Genomic DNA, 19,251 nt, shown 5'->3' on the forward strand with positions numbered 1-19,251 from the left:
TCTGGAGGCAAACTTTGCCTGCAAAACCATTTCCCTCCACACATTGTTCAGTTGGAGCAATTAACATAATTGCTTTTAAAAAAAGCTTTTGAATGCATTTTTGCTTCTCAATTATTTCTTTTAGTCAATTGAAAGGGCATGAAATCCCCATTCTTCAAGACAGAGACAAATCTGTTGAGCCTTTCACCATGTGAGTAGTACCTGGAGGAGTGCTGTGCCACAGCAGGACCCGGTGTGCTGGCTTCAGTCTCCAGACCCTTGGAGGCTGGCTGAGCTCTCCCAGCTCCTACATCTAGCACTGGGAAACTACAGGGAATACCATGAAGAAGCAGAATGATCTTGGCCACCTGTATAAACATTCTGAATAAACAGGAGGAGGTTATGCAGGAACAGGGCACCTCAGCATGAAGGGCCAGCTTCCTAAACACAGGATTGGAAACCCCACATGAATCCATCAGAGAAAAACGGGGTTATTGAGGGTCATAAGCCAAACCCAAGCCACCCCAGGGTGAAAATCTTGTGCTGTTTCACTGTTGCTGAACAGCAGATGCCAGGCTGAGATGTGGTGATGTGTGTTTTGGGGGCATAATGCAATAGGTGGCCTGGGGACAAGCGTGGTGTCCAGCCTGGAGCACAACACCTCAGGAGAAATGCGGAAAACCCAGAGTAGAGGGGCCAGAGTGATCAGATGTCTGGGAAATATGACCTAGAAGGGAAAATTGAAAGAACCAGGCTTGTGTAAGCTAAAAGAGATAATCACTGGGGTGCAGAACAAGAGCTGTCTCTACGTGCATTGAGTTTTGAAAGCCCAAGCAAAGAGCCTGAGTCAACCTGATCTCCAGGAATGGGTGTGTCTTCATCTGCAACACTGAGAGTAAACATTTGGAAAAGACTTTTGGAGAATGTGGGCCTGTGGGACAGAGAAACACAGGTTGCTGGGTGGGTGGTGGCTGCAGCTCAGGTGCTGGAGTGGGCAGTGCAGAGGGACATCACCCAGATGGCAAAGGAAGTGATGCTGCTGCCTGGGGCCAGCGATAGAACCAGGTCTCTCAGGTCTTTCTGGACCTGTTTTTGGTGAATGTATAAGCTGTGGTGAGGGATGGTAACAGGGAATACACTAATTTATTCTTTTCCCGTCTTAGTTTGGTTCCTGCCCCATACAAACCAGCAGCTTCTGTTACTCTTTGAAAATGTACATTGACCACAAGTCACAGAAAAGTAGGAATGGCTGATATTTTTGTGTTGCAGTGTCTTTTTATGGCAGTTTTAAAGAAAAATACCTTTATGTGTGTTTTGCAGGGAAAGCCCTGCTTTCTTTAGGGGGAGTGGGTGAATAACTCCAGTAGACAAACCTCAAGATAGCATTCAATGGCTTAAGCTCGACAAACAGCAAACTTCAGCATAAAATGATAACAAGGATTTTTAATAAATGCAGGCTTGGCAGAGAGAAATTATAGAAGATAGTGTGCAGTGATAGTTGGATATTAACAGAATAGTGCCTGCATCCAATGAAGGAGGAAATGGAAAAAGATACAGCAACTACAGTCTCATCAAACTGATTTAATTAGTATTGTTGCAAACATAAAGGTAAAGGGAAAATGGGAAAAGTGCCCCATTGATTTATAAATGTGGAGTGTGAAGACAAACTTGACAGTTTATTCCAGTAAGACATTCGTTGTTTTCTGACTGAGTTTCAGTGAAGTGTAAACCTCAGTATTACTTGGAGCACCTCTGCTGGGGAGACAGGCTGAGAGATTTGGGGTTGTTCAGTCTGGAGAAGACTCCAGGGTGACTTCATTGTGACCTTCCAGTGCTTAATGGGAACTTATATGAAAGAGGGTCAGTGACTTTCTACACGGGCAGATAGTGATAGGACAAGGGGGAATGGGTTTAAACTAAAAGATGGGAGATTCAGACTAGATACTAAGAAGAAATTCTTCACTGTTAAAGTGCTGAGGCCCTGGCACTGGTTGTCCAGAGAACCTGTGGCTGCCTCATCCCTGGAGGTGTCCAAGGACAGGATGGTTGGGGCTTGGAGCAGCCTGGTCTAGTGAAAGGTGTCCTGTATGTACAGAGTCACTTGATCTGTGATGAAACAGTGAAAGCAATAAGAGTGCCATCAGAGAAAAAGACCTGAAATGTTAAATACCTGACACTTCTTTTCAATGTTTTTGATTTGCTTTGAAACAGTCTGAATTAAAAAAAAAAAAAAATACATATATATATATTTCCAGTTTTATAGAATTAATTTTTCCAGCCAATTCTTTAAAGTAAAATTTTCCATGCTTCTCAAAGGGCGAGGAAATAATCGATGAGCATTGTTTGGGGAAATGTAGCACCTCTTCCCAACTGTGCTAATATTGGTGACAAAACAGCATTTCCTCAGACCAACTTGTGAGGCAGATTTGGAAATGACTCCTTTTATACTTTGGCTCTATGGACTGCTCATGAATATTAGAAGTGTGAGCTGTGCTGCTTAATTGTAGCTTCTTGTATGAGTCACATGATTATTTAATGAGGATCCTTGATTGGAGGCATGAGCAAACACATCTCTTATACACACTTGATTGTGCCAATTTCAGGGCTCATTTTCTCTGGATGCTGATACATAACACCTTTGTCATTGGCCTCGGCAAGCATTTCTTTGCCAGAAAAAAAATCATTTCTCAAGTATCAACAAAAAACAATACATGGATTTAGCTAATATAAAATGTGTAACAGAACAACAGAGTCACAAAATCATTTAGGTTGGAAAAGACCTTTAAGATCCTTGAGTCCAACTATTCCCCCAGCACTGCCAAGGCCACAATTAACCCGTGTCCCCAGGTGCCACATCCACATTTCTTTTAAATCCCTCCCTTCATCACTTCTGTACCATCTCCCCTGTAACAAAATGAAGAAAATAACATTAAGAATCACTTGTAAGATATACTTGGGTGGTGGCAACATGTCCAGCTGTGGGAATTTTTTTAGGTGAAGCCAGAATCCTCTTCAGGAAAGGCTGACCCGTTTGCTTTCTTAGCTCTGCTCTAAGTTGGGATCTTGGGGTTGTTTGCATTTCTGGTATGTTTAGGTTTCTCCTGGGCATGAGGGTGGCTGTAATTCTCACCTCAGAACAAGAGTGGGTGTTGCAGCTCCAATATAGCTGCTCCAGTGCCACATCTCCTGCCGATCTCTGGGTCTCATCCTGCATCCGGCATTAATGGGGAATCACAAGGTCCTCAAAAGATCTCCACAGAATCATAGAAAGGCTTGGATTGGAAGGGACTTCAAAGGCCATCGAGTTCCAGCTAGAGGAGATGGGTAGTTTTTACCATTTGTGGTACACTGCTTGTGCAACAATTTTCTCATGAAAGTTTGTTTATTAAGTTTGGGGAAAAAACCCTTTCTGTTTCCTGAAGACTCTGTTAAAGCACACAGCTACACCAGATTTCAGAAGAGCCTTCTCTGAAGTACCTTTTCACTGGATTTAAAGCTCTGTTTCATGAATATGAAACATGACCTATGTGATCTTCCCTCTGCCTAGCAGCAAAGGCTGATGCTGATGTAAGACAGAGTCAATGACCTGCCTGGATTGAAAAATAATCTTCATTTTTGCACTGTAAAGGTCAGTACAGCTGCACTAGTCCAGGATACCTGATCTACTTGATTGCTGAAGTTACAGATTTTTTATATAGTACAAAAATGAGATTATCTGTTTGGAAAGTGACTCCATAGGTACAATGCAGTCATTTTCTGTTCTAGCAATGATTGCACCATTCCAAACATTGACAATTATTTCCCAGTTCAAGTGAATGTTGTAAATTCATTGTGGTGGCATGGCTATTTCCGAAATTCCTTGGTCTATGTGTTGGTTTAAATTATGAACAAACTGTCCTTGCAAACACGCTGCCAAGCCAGCCACAACCCCTGGAACCACAAACATAATCAAAAGCAAATTCTTTCCAAAACACAATGCTGTTTGTTGAATAGATTCACTGACCAAAGGAATGACAGATTAAGTAAGAAAAAATGAAAGAAAGAACAGCCTTGGAAATCTGAAGCTAGGCATGGCTAAACAAGAGGGGATCATGGCAGTTCTTTGAGTATGCAGAAAACACACGTTTGGGAAGAAAAAATGGAGAATGGTTGTGAAAACATCTGGAAGGAGTGGTGCCAGATGGTTGTTTCCTTTTCGATTGGACCAGTATTTTTCTCATAAAATACGAAGACCCAATTTTCATGTTTTTCAATATTTACAAATCTCAGTCTGTGTGCAAGAAGGAAAATAAGGTCTCAAACAGATCTCTGTGCATGCTTAAAATAATCTTGATATTCTCTGCTTTGCTGACTTAGCCTAAGTGGCCTGAGATTTTGAAGTGCTGGGAATACCCAAATCTTTTACCAGTTGCTGGTCTGGGAATGCTACACCCCAACTTCAGAAAGGATTTTATTTAGAGAGGCAAACTCTGGCCACTACATGATTAGAAGATTTCAGCTTATGTTCCCACCATGGCAAAATCTTGTTGAGCTGGTAGCAGGGTGGCATTGACTAGAATAACTTTCTTAATTTCTGCTTGTGGCTGGTGGTGCAGTTCTTGCTTGAGAGATTTGGTAGCCTCAAAGATATTTTCAACTGCAAGCATACACTTTCCCCCATCGACCACCATGACAAGCCAAGGACAAAATCGATTTTTAAAATAGATCCCTAGACCTTTGTTATATGGCTTTGAGGTAACATTGCTTTCCCCAATTAGAAGGGAACATATGCATTTTATGTAACCTTGAGGAGCTATGATAGCAAATTATTATGTTTTCTACAAAATGTTTGTGTTTTCTTTCACAAGTCAGGGGTCTTAAACTTATAAAACATGATGTTAAAGTGGTGTTGAACTCTGGGCATTTTTAAATTTCATTGTGTGCAATGCTGAGACAAATTTCCATCCAGCCTGACATTCAAATGCTGGGATTTGGGTGGGGCTGTAGCTAGCATCATTATCCCATGGGGCAAAACCATGATTTCTGAGGAATTTAGAGAAGTTCTTTTGCCATTTTCCACCTGAGGATTTCTTGAGGATATCCTAAGGATGGTCCAGTTGAGCATCACCATGTGATGCTCCCATCCAGCTGGACATCACCTTTGCAATACAAGATGCTCCCACATTTTAGGGCCCCCCAGGTGCAACACCATCTGCTGAGAACCTCGTATTTCAGGGATCTGAGGACAGGACATGGCACAGTTGTGGGTGTTGTGAACACACCTGGGAGGGCTCCAGACTCTGCTGTCCTGTTCCAGCCCTGAGTCACCCTCCTGTCACCTACCTGGTCCTGCTCTGTATCCCTGGTGCCATGTGGATCACTGAGAGAAAGTCAGAACTCTGCATTATGGGGCACTGAAAGCAAATCACTTCTCTCTCAGGCAGTGAATAGCACTAAAAATTTCCAGGGTCTTTCTTAGGCTTTAACTGGATTTCAGTAATTTAAATTCTATTAGAACTTTGCTAGCATAATCTGAATAATGCATTTATTCTCTCAAACATACTTGGGTATGTTGCAAACACATGGTGCAATTGTTTTGTCTGAATGATGTGCAGAGGTTCTGGTGGTCAGTAAGATGAGCTGGAATGAGCAGCATGGGCTCAAACAGGGAATCGAGAGAAGAGGTTATTCCCTCTATTCAGGAAAGGGTGGATAGAAGGGAAATTGAGCTACCTGAACAAGCTTTGAAATGCCTCTGCTTTGAGCAGGAGTTGGGCTGGAGCCTTCCAGAGGTCTCATCCAGCCATATTTTTCCTGTGATTCTGACTTTCAAGACGCTGTTATATCACATTTCTCTCTGCTGTTCTTCTATCTCCAATTCCTAACCACTTCCACCTGTTTCCCCATTATAAATATAAAGGTAATTAGGGCTATTGTGAAAGTTGGCTGTTGGCCCTTGAGGCTCTTCTGCACCAACAAAGGGTTTGGGTTGCTTCTCAAACCCAGCTGCGTGTCTTGTTGCTCTGCTGTGTCTCTTCACTCTTTCTGGTTCACAGACTGAATTAATGAAATTAAAATAAATGTATTTCTGCCTGAGACTAGGAATTTTCACTTTCCTCAAGAAAACAAACAAACAAACCAAATAAAAAGTTGTTTTTATTAAATCCCAGGTGTTCAATTTTCTCCCTGCTATTTCCTTTCACTTCACTTTGGAAACTACTTATTACTTTTATGAAAAGTCAGCTTGGGAAAAGACGCAGCACATAAATTGTAGTACAGTCTGCCAGAACCACTGTGCAACAAAATCTTTCTTCTTAGCTAAAATTATTGCCTGAATTTTGCAGAAGCTTCCTGATGCTGGGGTCGATCAAGTGTGAGCTTTTCACCCAATGACCTATCAAGACCCCAAGTCTCACCCACCTTCAATTCTGGCAGTGCAGCAGGGAATTCCTGTATCTCTTATTTGTGCTACAAATACCATTTTTTTAACATTATAAAGCAGAGATTTGCACTGGTGAAGCTTCTGCTGGTTTCAAGGAGGAATAATCTGGCAATGGAGTGGGCTTTTTTTTGTTTTCTAGGAGTGAAAAGCTGGGCTGAAGCTAAGGAGAAAGGTAAAGGTGCAGGGATGAATTTTCTGTGAGGTGATTTGACTGGGCAACTGGAATGGGGACAGCCATCTCTTCTGTGCACATCTCTTTTCCTGTCTTTGTCCCTCTTTTCCCCATCCTCAGAGATGAGGAACGGTTTCCTCTTGGAGCTGGCACTCTTTGCCAGCAGCATTTTGTGCAGAGAGGTGGTGATAACAGAATAAGGGCAAGGTGGAGACAAAAGTGCTGATGTTTGCTCATGTGCTGTGCTATCAGTTCATGGGTGGAAAACCTGATTAACACGTGAAGTCTTGATTTCTCCAGGGGAAAAACGTGTTTGGCCATGAATCCACTGCTCCCAGTTGCACAGTGGTGGGACCCAGCTCACACCAGCTGGTTTGGACCAAGGCAAAGGGATGACAGCAAGAGTGTCTGGCCACATCTCTCCTGCTGTGGGCTGGCTTGTCTATTTTCTGGCTTCATTTCCATGAGCAATGTGCACTTCTCCTGCTGTTCTGCTCACTCTGAGGTTCTTACAACTCTTGAGCAAGGCAGGAAAGGAGAAAAGCAGCACTATTATCTATTTCAGTCGGCAGCTGCTGGCATTGAAGGAATGCTGGACCTAAAAGCAGTACTCACTTTGCCTTCCTCAGGCCTTGACTTTCTCAGGAGAAATCCCCTCTGTTGAATGCTGTGGTGTGAGGACAGAGTGTGTGCCCCAGTACCACGCTGGCTAGCCCACTGTCCCGGGCACCGGGCAATCCCTGCCGGCTCCAAAGGGACGGACGGAGCCGAACGGTGGCACAGGAGGGCAGGCGAAGCTTCGGGTCGGGTTCGCCTCGCCCACTGATAGCCAAGGTGTGAGAAAGAGGTAGGAAAAAAAGGAGGGACTTCTTGGGGGGGGGAAGAAAGGGTTAACTGGAGACAAAAACGCACGGAGAAGGCCGAAGGCACGGGGCTTGCAGGGGGTTTTGTACCCCCGCAATATGGGCGTGGAAAACACACAGCAACCAATGGAACATCAGCCAGGGGGTGTAACTGAGGTGGGGAGAAGGAATTACAGCAAATGGGAGAAGGGGTAGGCGGGGAGGAGTAACAAGGGCCAATTAACAACCAAAATACATAGAACTCTCTGGGAAGACAACCTAGTATGAGAAATAAGGCGGGGGGAGGGTTGTGGTCAATGGTAAGGCACGGATTTATACATTTTTCACAGCCTTTTGAATGCTCAAGGCTTTTGGGCTGTGGAAGCAGCAAACCAATGGACCTTTTGGTCCACTTGATTTGTCTGGCCCTGGGATTGATCATGGTTCACTGCAACAAGTGTGGTGTGGGGTGGGTATTCCCAGGGAGACCAGAAGAAACACCACGAGTGGGGATGCGAGTGCTGCAGAAGATATGGAGAGATAAACAGCATCTCCAGATAGAGGGAGAATGGGAAAGTGTTAAGAGAAGTGCTGTGAGCAGCTGAAAGCAGGCAGTAACCAGCAGTTCACTGTGGATGAGCCATCTCTCCAACCATCCTGGGCAGTGCCATGCTCTGTGGAGGTGCCATCCTGGCCTTGTGAGCTGCAGTGCTCTGCCTGCCTGCACAAAATCGGCCTCTCAGCAGGACTGAGCAGCTGTGCCCAAGGACAGAGGTGGACATTTGCCACCATCCAGGCTGTAAAAGTGAATGGGTTTGAGAACACTCAGTCTCCAGCTTGTGGTGGTAACTGGTCTGCAGAAGGCTTGGGAAACCAGAAGACACCCACCAGGAGGTCATGTTATGGAGCATTACATGGAGATTGTAGGTCAAGTGGAGGATGGGAATGGCACACAGAGGTTTGTAGGACAGAGGGGTGAAGGTATTGACAGAAACCTTTGTTGTGCTTTGCTGTTGGTTTATAAAAGCTGTGAGGTGTGCAGCCCTGCTGAATAACATTTATTTCCTAAGTGTGGTTTTCCAGAAGTCAAACTGTGCTGCTGAGCCTTCATTCCTAAGTGCTCTAATACAGTCTGCCCCAAATATAATCTGCTGTGCTATTTATCTGCACAAAATAGAGTCCTTTCTCACAGCAGAACAGCAACCCTTAACTGGGTGGAGTAGATAAAAACACGTATTTGAATCCTGAAAAAATATGAAGCCTATTGTTAAGCCCTAAATGTGTTTTGAAAGGAGGTCTAAACAAAGAAGAAATATTTACCACAGATATTTACTACCTCTTTTTGCAGAATGCTGCCTCTCTGTTGTTCCTTTGAAAAATCTCTGCTGGAGTTCCTCCAGTAAGACCAGTGACATCCACAACATCTCTGCCCCCCCCCTGCATGGGCTGTGCCCTGCTGTGCATGCCAAGGGTGACATGTGGGGTGGCAGATCCGGACCCTTGGCCACTGCAAGCCAGCAGATCTCCCCTGAGGTCTCGTCTCTGGTTCTTTGAGTTCCAGTGGGCCATGGATTTGCAAAGGCCTCTTCCAAAACCCTTCTGTGCCCCAGGGCTATCCTTGGGAAGGGTGAATCTAATCCCTCACAGTTTGCACTTTGCTCAGTTTTCCTTCTTATAGTCCTATCTTGATTTTTCCAAGCGCATATTTGGCAATTGCTTGGAGGCCTTTTGGACCCCCCTTTCTGTTTTCTTTGGAATGCAGGCATGGAAAACTGTGTGCACAAAATGCTAAATACTTTCATTAATTTTACACTGTTTACAAGTTACTCTGTCTCCTGACCCCTCACAGCAGCTGACTAAGCTGGGGTTGACCTTTCTCTGATCTGCAAATTGAGAAATTTGTCAGCTATACCCCTTAGTTATGAAACTGGGATTATTCCAGCATGGATAAAATCTAAAGGCCATCAACTGCTCTAGCTGAGCTCCTCTCTAGCTGGGAGCAGGAATACATTTCCCCTACTATAAAACCAGCTGGGTGCATTGTTGGGGAGTGTACACCACCTCTTTTAAATGCTATGTTCAAGCCAGGATGTGCTTTGTTTATGTTCTGAGTAGGAAAACCAAAGCCCTTGGCACTGCGCTCTGTCACAGTAGGAGTTAATACGTGGTCTGGTATCCAGGCCATTTCCAAGGAGATGTGATGTTTGCAGGTCATCCCGAGCATCCAGGCTTGTCCTACTTGCAAGCAACCAAGCAGATCCACTCCTGCTGGGGAATGTAACCTCATCCAGCTTGGTTTTTCCTCTCTTTCTCTCCTGAGCACCAGCTGGACATCCCTTTATTTGCTCCTGTAACTCCCCACACAGGAGCCCAGTCGCAGGGTCTCTGTCAGTCCCTGTTGGTCCCCTGCTGGCTGGCACAGCCCTGGTGTCAGACAGGCCCCTCTCCACCAGCCCATCACAGCCGGCCCCTGCTGACACCGCGACAGCTCGTCTGAGATGCCTCCCGCTTCCCTCCTTCCCATCTGTCTCGTGGGGAAAAGCACAAAGAGCAGCCTTATCTGCTCTGACAGGCAGGGTTATGCAGAGGAGAGCTCCTCCTGGAAAGCAGATGGGGCCAATTGAGAGTGGGCAGGGAGATGTGCTAAATAAATCTGGACCAGCTTTGGGCAGGTGGTAGGGAGAACATGTGTGCCAGGCATGGAAAGGTAACCACCATCCACAGGCTTGGCTTCTGGCTGTTACAGTCTGGTAAAACTCCCACACAGGAGCTCAGGGACATTGTCGTATGCATAATATTTACTGCTGTCTCTAATGAATGATAAAACCCCCTCCAGATCATCCTGTACAATGGTGTTTCCCTTATGGGAGTGGCTCCAGCTGAATACGTGTGCTGCTGGGTGGGATGTGAGGATTTGCTCTGCAGCTGTGAACATGGTTTGTGTGGCCTCTCTGGCCCATCCAGGCAGACACCTGGGGCTCAAGAAACAGTTAACTGCATCTTTAGGATAAACTAGGAAAAATAAATGGCTCTCAGGGGCTATGAGAAAGTTTCAGAAATATTTCTGCTGCTTCCTTTGATCTGTTCAAAAGAAGAATTAGCTGCTGTTTCTGTGTTTGGAATTAAACTGTGGAACGGGGCATCCTTCAGAAGATACTGACATGTGCAAGGGGGGCTCACGCTGGGAGGCTGAAATTGAGGGTGAAACCCCAGCAGGACAAAATTCTCACAGGTAGGCCCAAAGTCCTGGAGAAGGGTCATTTATCCTGACCTTCTTCCCTGTCCCTGCTCTTATGTGAAACCAGGGAGAGTCCCGGGATGATACATGGCAGTACCCTGTAACGTGCACAGGGTCACTGACTTGGCAATCTTTGAGGGCATCAAAAAAACTCCCAGTAAATAGAGCAAGGGAATGTTTTCCCTGTCCATAATAGGGAAAGCTCCTGGAGGTGTTAGAAGAATGTGGTATATTTGCTATAACTTTGTTTTGACATTTTCCAGAACATTTTTCATGTTGTTTGCAAACAGAAGCCAAAATCTCCAGGTAGCTGCTGCTACTAAAAAAATTGAAATTCTTTGATCTAGGGCTGTTCAAAGCAGCAGAGACACAGTGCAGGACAGGGAGAAGGAGGGGGGTTAGAAACCTCTGTCAGGAAGGGGTCAGAATTCCTGGAACAATTTCCATGTCATCAGATAGCAACATTTTCATGCTTGGAATGAAAAACAAAAGGCTTTCACCCAAGAAAAACTCAAAGTCCAGCCTGGAATAGTTTCTTTCATTTTTGTGTTATTAGGTTCTTGTCTCCATTCGTGTGTCCAGAGAAGGGCAATGGAGCAGGGGATGAGTCTGGAGCACAAGTCTGATGAGGAGCAGCTGAGGGAGCTGGAGGGGCTGAGGTTGGGGAAGAGGAGGCTCAGGGGGTACCTTCTTGCCCTCTACAACTCTCTGACAGGAGGGTGGAGCCAGGTGGGGGTCAGGCTCTGCTCCCAAGGAACAAACAACAAGATGAGAAGAAATGGCCTCAACTTGTACCAGGGGGAGTTTGGATTGGATAATAAGAAGAAATGACCACCCAATGCCTAGGGGTGGTCCGGCATTGGAATGTAAATGCCTGACCGGGGAATTGTAAATGCCATCCCTGTAAGTGTTCACAAAAGGTGTGGATGTGCACTTGGGGATGTGGTTTAGTGGTGATCATGGTGGTGCTGGGTGAACAGTGTGACTTGATGATCTTAGAGGCCTTTTCCAACCTTAACAATTCTGTGTTTCTCTGATTCTGTTCCTGTTAGACTGTGAGCACCTGAGAACAGCCATTGCATGTCTCTCTGCCCATCCCATGTCCAGCTGCTTCTCCATCACTGGGATGCACAAGTAGGAAACTGTAACCTCAAAGGTCTGCTGGGGTTCAGTCCTTATTGCCCCATCCTGCTCTGGAGTCAAATGGTTCTATTAGCCTATGGAAATCCCTCAGCCTTCTACTCGTGTCTCTTTATAAATAGCCAGGCACCTTAAGGCAGACAGGAAAACCCTGCTGGGATGCTGCTGTTTTCCCAGTCCTCTGGATTTGCAGCACTTGCTCTGCAGTTCACCTTTAAAAGGACAAAAATGCTGATGAGCCTGAGATCAGGCTGGCCCCTGGTTACACTCAGAAGCCTTGACTCATATAGATAATGAAAATCTTGCAGGAAGGACTAACACAGTCCAGGGCTGCAGCTCTCTGGGAGGACGGATCTCTTGGAGCACAGACAGGAATGAGCGTTGGTATCCGCCGGTGTCGATGAACCTGCAGTGTTGGCCACTGGCATTTATTCCCTGTGCACTGCTCCTGATAAGGTTAATGGGAACCTCTAAAAGAAATTTTTAAATACTTTTTAAAAAGGAATCAATTTTAGATCAGCTGTTTTCCATTTGTCTTTTGGGCTGTTTTCCTGACACTCAGTGTAAAGAGGTGTAATAGGAGGGAATTTGTCCCCATGGGGTTATAATCCTGCTGACTTTAAAACATGCCCATGGTGAGGTTTGCCAGGAATGGGGGGAGTTATGTGAAAAAAAGACTCCATGAATCACAAAATCAGAACAGCTTATCATGAAACACAGGGAGGAGTTTTTTCCCACTCTTTTCAATAGGAAAGGTGCCTTTTCCAGCAGCAGTTCTGCCAGATCCCCTGCAACCTGCAGGGAGCTAAACAGATGTAATAAAAAAGAGAACAGTGGAAGTATATCCTATCCTTTTGTTGTGGTTTTGCCCTCACGGTGCCTTTGGACCTCCACTCTTGTTGAGGTGGGAGTTCCAGTGCAGCTCACGGACTGCCCAGTGGGGCTGGGCTCTGTGGTCCCAGTGCTGCTTCTCTCCTCCATCTCCCCCACACGCTGTGTCTGTGCAGGAGGCAGGCCCTGCCTGCTGACTCTCTGTGGGCTGGGGGCTCCCAGAGGTGTCTGACATTCCTAACTAGCAGCTTTTTCTCAGCAGCTGAGCTTGCCAGGCTCTTTAATCACCTTCCTAGTGGCAAACACCCTCAATGGCTCTCCTGGGGGATGGGAAGAGAAGGCTCAGGGGGTCAAATCTGACCCACCACCACCCTAGCCCAGGTCTGAGGGGACAGGAAAATTGCTGAACTGTTCAGAGCTGGTGAGTGGGCAGTGGCAGGCATGAGCACAAAGGTTTTTTGGGCTGTGCCACACAGGGGACTGTCTCCTGTTGGGAGAGCATCCTCCATGGGCAGTGGTGTGGGGAAGTGAAGCCTTCCTTTACCCAACAGGAGAGATCAGCCCAGCAGGCTTGCCTGCCTCTGTGATACCCAGGGATGGCCTCTGCATCTCCAGCTTGTGCAATATTAATGCACCTGATCTGGTAAATGGCGTGGATTTTACTCTTTGTTAGGTGGATGAGTGACTCTGCAGCTGTCCCAGCCACCATGGGCCCTCCAGAGGGCTCTGTGGCTGCCTAAAGAGAGGTTGTGAAGCATCATTTCCACATCCTTGTGCAGATGAATTAGGTTGCAGAGAGCTCACACATGAATAAATGCAGTTTTGGAAACACACAGGTTAGCAATGTTGAGGCTCGGTAAAACCTGTGGGTGCAAAGGCACAAGTGTTTGCTGAAACTGCAGTGAGTTTGTTCAAGCACCAAGGAAGGAGGGATCCATGGTGAAAAGTGACAGACCTTCCCTAAAGCCTGGAAAATAGCTGAGGAAAGAGGAAAGTATAGCAAGCAGGACAAAGCCTTGCCTCCAGGCCATGATCTGCTGCAGGACTGGGGTGTTCCCTGGGAGCCCAGGCCACTGCAGCCCTGCAGGGAGGATGAGGAGGAAGACGAGAAAAAGAAGGTGGAGGAGGAAGAAATCTCCAGGGACTTCCTTGCAATGTAGTGGGAGGTGTGGGGAGGCCCTTCTCCAAGGGATGTCCCCAGATTGCCAGTGTGCCTCTGGCACTTCACTGTGCCACACTGACACCCCAGTTATACACCAGATCTCAGTCCCACGCTGCTCCCTGCATCAGCAACAGCAGGAAATTCATCTTTGCCCCCTGCCAAATGTGGATGTGGGAGAGCCCCTGTCTGCACTTGCTGGGTAGGGACTGAACTGCTAATTAGGAGCCCAGGCTGAGGCTGTCAGGACCACCCCAAAGAGGGATTTGGAGACATGCCCTGCAGTCATTCTGGTCTGTTAAAACTAGTAAGGACCTGAGCCTAACACAAGATTTCTGTCTGCATCCTAATCTTGGAACTGGGTGTCTCAGGGTTGTCTCCCACTCTTCACAGATTTCTGTCTCTAGCTTCTTGCAGGCTGCACCAAGCACCTTCAAATCCAGTTGTCACCCCTGGAGAAATTCTTGGGGTTACTTGGTGATGAGCAAAGTGACACAGAGAGACCATGGCCCTCCAAATGTCATCTTTAATGGTTCACTCTTAAGGGGAAGGCAAGGAAGCGTGCTGGACTTTCACTTGTATTTATTACTGTTCGCCCATGGAACCACAGGCTGTGAACCAGTTTTGTGCATAGGCATTTTCACATTTTTTGCAGCCTGGTTTCATGTGACAGCTATAGCACAGATAATGTTGCTGCAACAACAATTTGTTGGAATGTGTTGGACTCCAAACCTGTTTGGTAGTGACTTCTCTGGTGGAGGGAAGAGCCCCTTTTTAGCAGCACATGGATAAATTATGTCGGAGAGTTTCTCTCCAGCAAGTAAAGCCCTCTGAACCAGAACCCTTATGCAATTTTGTGTGTTTTTTTGACTCCAGATCCTAAGAATGTCTCTCTTGAATAGCATGATTCTTGCTAGTTCGTTCATCTGTGAATTTCCCTGGCAGGTAGCGTATAAATAGCTCTGAGACACAGGCGATCCACGAGTTCTTTTCAAAATACAGCATTGAGTCATTTTAAAGCCTCCTACTGTAGCTCTTTTAAAGATTAACTCATTATTTTGAGTGTAAGATTTATGCCTGAGAAAGAAGGATAAAACCCTGGCTTAAGTTGTTCTTCCAACAAAGTACCTTGTTTAAAAACCCCTAAATAAAATGCCATGGGAGCTGGCCTGTGAAGTGAGCAGGGGACATCTGCCCATCCCCACCAGGGGCTGTCTGTTCATCACCCAGAGGCTACACTGCTTTCTAGAGCCAGGAATAGAAACCAGGGTTCCTTATTCCCAGGAGCCCTTAGCCATGTAGGGCAGAACAATCCAGCTGGTTCCCCCCAGCCTTTTCTCTCTGCCTGACCCCAGGCACTGCTCAGCTTTCAGTAATTAGGGCAGAATTAGGGCAAGATCCCAGGGGATGGAGGCTGCTGAAGCAGGGCTTGCACAGAGGGCAGAGCTCTTCTATGTATTGAGCTGAGCCTCGTTTACCACCTGGAAACATTGTCCAAAGAGAATTAGGGGATTTGACACACTTGTACAGGTCTGGCATCCCAGCCGGTTATAGCAACAGCTCTGCCCCTGGGTATCCAGAAATACCAGAGGTGTCTGCAGTGCATATTCAGATAAACACCTGCTGTCAGTGCACCGGGCATCCAGAGCTTCCACTGGCACAGGTTGGAGCACCAAAGCAAGCAGGAAAACAGAAAAGACTTCATTTTTCTCGTGCCATTGCTCATGGTGTGCAGTGTTAGCAGCCTGAGGAACAATACAGTGTGGCTGGTGCTGACTGCACACATCAGATGAATAACATGTTTCATTCATGCAGTAGGAGAGCTCCCAAACAGACCAAAATGTAGTGTCCTGCTATGAAAGCAGCCCAAGACTCTTCTCATGTGCAAAATACCACTGCACTGCTCATGCTTAATTAGTTAAGAGCTGTTTTGTTTTTCATATGGATGTAACCCAGCAAAATTTTAAAGGGCTGGCTCAGGATTTGCTTCCCCGTTAAATTAGACCAACTTTTTTCTTCCTTTTTTCTTTTTTCCTTTTTCTTTCTTTTTTTTTTTTTTTTTTTAGTGGAGGGAGTTTTGGGAGGAGGGGACAGCTCTGGGACTGTTGGTAAATCTGAAGCGGGATATGCGACCTGATGAAACCTGCAAAGAGAGTTGCAATAGTATACCTGGGTGGAATTTTCCTTTCCTTGATGATCAAAACATGCCTGACTTCCCTGCCCAGAGCTGCTATCTCGTTTGCTAGATGCACTGTGCACATGTATATTGGAGTTAGCCCTGTGCTTTCAGTCCATCTTCCTACAATGTGGCATCGGGATTCTGCCCTCGGTGTGAAGTGTGGGAGTGACTTGTCCCCCCTGCAGAGTCAGAGGAACACAGGCAAATTCTGTAAATCATAAACATCTCTGACGTCTCTAAAAGTTCAAGGTGAAAATCAAAAATAGCCATTTGATGCCCGAGACTTTTGATGCATCTTTAGCTTGTGGTTCTGCTGACAGGAGCTCTGTGAGTCACACAAGCCATCAGCACCCTGCTGTTTCCCAGAGCACTTTTATGGGTCCTTCTTGGGACACTCCTGCCACATCTGCTGTCAGCTAGGAGCCACAGAGCAGCATGATGCAAAGGTGATGCCCACAGGGACACAGTTTACCTGGGGCACTTGGGCTGGGACTGACATTGTGAGTGGAAATAATCTGCTGAAGGTCAGACCCCCTGTGCTGTGTTACAGATGGACAATGACACGCTGAAGTTTGCACCCTTAATGGCTGCTGATGTTATGATAAAGTAATATATCAAAGTAAAAAGTGTTCCTTCTTAAAAACCAAGTGAATAGATTTGAATCCATCTATTATTGAAAAGGCAATAAGCAGTGTGCTGTGCTGGGTCTCTCACAGAGGCTCCCTAATGCATTAGTGCATTGCTTCTTGGCTTGGGAGGTTGCACAGCTTGAAATTGTAGTTACCTTCCTGGAGAGTTCAAGTATCCATAAGGGCTAAAAATACACTGGAAATTGTGGTGCATGAGCGTGGGCACTTGGGATACAGCAGAATTGAGGTGGAAGTGCAGGAGGAGGAGCACATGGCCTTCTCCATTCACTGGAACCGTTCAGTGTGAAGAGAGTTAAAAAAAAAAGCAAAGCTAAAGATCAGTTGCATTTCATGGATGGAGGGTTACTGGTGGAAGGAAATGGTCCTCCTTGGATTTAAATCAGAATTAAAAATTGCATCATTTAATCTGACACCCTCCAGAACTCATGCTTAAAGATTTCATCTTACAGTGCTACGGCAAGGTCAAACTCACTCTGTCAGTAATTACCTTGGAAGTCAGAGTTTGTTTCTGTGCATGTCCATATTTGAAAAGGATGGGAAATAGAAGAAGCTTTTTCATTTTTTCCTAGCTTTTGGTATATTTGAAATAAGTGCCTTCCCTTGTTTTGTGTGGTTCTTCGACACTTTTAATGGATTCTGATTCACATGTGCTGCCTCTTTCCATAGCGAGTGTGGCAATATCAAGGCCAGCAGAATAAACAGATGGGGAAATTAAGTAGGGTGCCCAAAGGCACACACCTCTCCCCAAACCAGGCACAGCTTGAGAATTTGCAGCCCTGTGTTGTGTGCAGGCTGCCTGACCCCATCTCTCTCTTCTGTACCATCCACGAGCGTGAAAACACGCGGAGACTTTTCTTTATCAAGTCCTCTTCTGCTCTGTGGCTCAAAGCTGGAAATTATTTCACAGCACTTCTTTTAATCTTCTTTGACAGTTTTTTTGTTTAAAAATAAAGCAGTTTTGACAGTGGGATAAAGCAGCACTCACAAGTGTTTGCTTGAGTTCTGATCAAGTGCTAGGTGGGTCATCCACCAATGCTGCTCTTCATTTCTAAGGGGCTGTTCCTTGGTAATGTGGATATTTGTTATTCATAATCTGCTGCTGGTTACTCTCATCATCAGCTGAAGGAGACAACATAATGTGACTTAATTGTTTAGTTCCACAGCATCTAATGAATGGTGTATATATTCCAACATAACAATTTGCCATAGCTCCATGGGAGAGAGTATTAAGTGTTCAGTGACAACATGCAAATAATGAGCGTATTTATAGAAAGCAGAACTGAGGGACAATAAAAGAGCCCAGGTTTATGGATAGTTTATTTGGAACTAACAATATGATAGTAAAGGAGATCCAGATTAAAAACCTAGATACGCCCTTTGGGAACTCAGATAGAATTCCTAGCTTTTTAAAAGTTCAAGCCTTTTACAGATCTTATTGAAAGCAGTGGGAGGACATCTGTGAAAGATGTGGCTGTTCAGTGTTTGGTTAAAAGCAATCCAGCCTTTTTGTCTGGCACTGGTGATACAGTTCCCCCATAAGCAAATTTCTTGCCAACAGGTTTTCAGCAAGGCAGTGTTTGATTCTTACTTCCAGCTCTCAGAAAACCATGGATCTCAGGTGAGCACACTCAGAAAATGTCTGTCTTATTATCACATCCATCTTATGACATCAGTCAAGGTCAAGGCACTATTGAGATTGGTACTCTACGGATATGTAATAAGAGAGATCCTCCCTCAGAGGTGCACAGAACCAAAATAGTAAATGGTCCCAGTTCCACTGACATGACTTCTTTTTATTCCCCATTTCTCCTTCACTTTCTGCCTCTGGCTTTTCAGGCTGCAGCCATTTGGGGCAACACTATCTTCTTCTCTCAGCTTTCAGCATATAGGAGTATAAATCACTACTGGGACTCCTATTTCAATTTCTTGAAATTCAAATAATTGACAATAACAGTACATGCACTACAGTAAAGGATTGTGTTCTTGTGTGCAAGAGCACAGGTTTTTACAGCCCTAAGGCACCAGATGTGCACCAGAGACAGATGACATCTTTAAGAGCATTTCTCTTTGGAAAGTATGGCTTGAAAGTCAGGCTTGAACCTGTTTTGGACCTATTTTGAGCACACTGCATTTACGTATTCTAAGAACAGCGTCGTGTGGAGATGCTGTAGGAGACAATAAACCCACCTGCAATGCACAGTGACTGGGCATGAGTGGGGAGCAGTTTTGTCTCCTCATACAGATCAGCACCAGCAGTTGCTACTGCTCCACCTCTGCTTTTAGCGAGCACAACAGAGCCTTTGAAGAGCTCTTGAAATTCCCATGTTGCTTCTTAAGAGACAGGCAAGGCTTTCCAGGCTGGCTTTTCTAAAGGGTATTTCATTGTAATTGTCTGTTAAATCTACATTATTAGAGGTTTCACTGACCCCTCGACACAGTGATCAAAGGACATTTGCCACACTTGATGGCAGTGACAGCCACAGACTTCAAGTAGAAGGATAAATGAATTAGTTGGGTGATAGGTTTCTTTCTTTCTTTCTTTATTTTAAACACCCAAGCCAGAAATCAGTCCTTATAGTGACAAGGTTTATAGTGCTAAATTCCCTTGGCATTACAAACTCTCTTTTTCTTTCCCTACCC

The 19,251-nt window shown here is 45.5% G+C and overlaps 1 protein-coding gene across 2 annotated transcripts in view; it reads left to right on the top strand.

Moving 5' to 3' along the window:
• The window catches only part of RTN1 (reticulon 1), a 117,573-nt gene that overhangs the window by 14,305 nt on the left and 84,017 nt on the right, over positions 1-19,251 (top strand). The gene's annotated exons all lie outside the window — the stretch shown is intronic.

Source organism: Aphelocoma coerulescens, chromosome 5 (assembly GCF_041296385.1).
Source record: "Aphelocoma coerulescens isolate FSJ_1873_10779 chromosome 5, UR_Acoe_1.0, whole genome shotgun sequence".
NCBI lineage: Eukaryota > Metazoa > Chordata > Aves > Passeriformes > Corvidae > Aphelocoma > Aphelocoma coerulescens.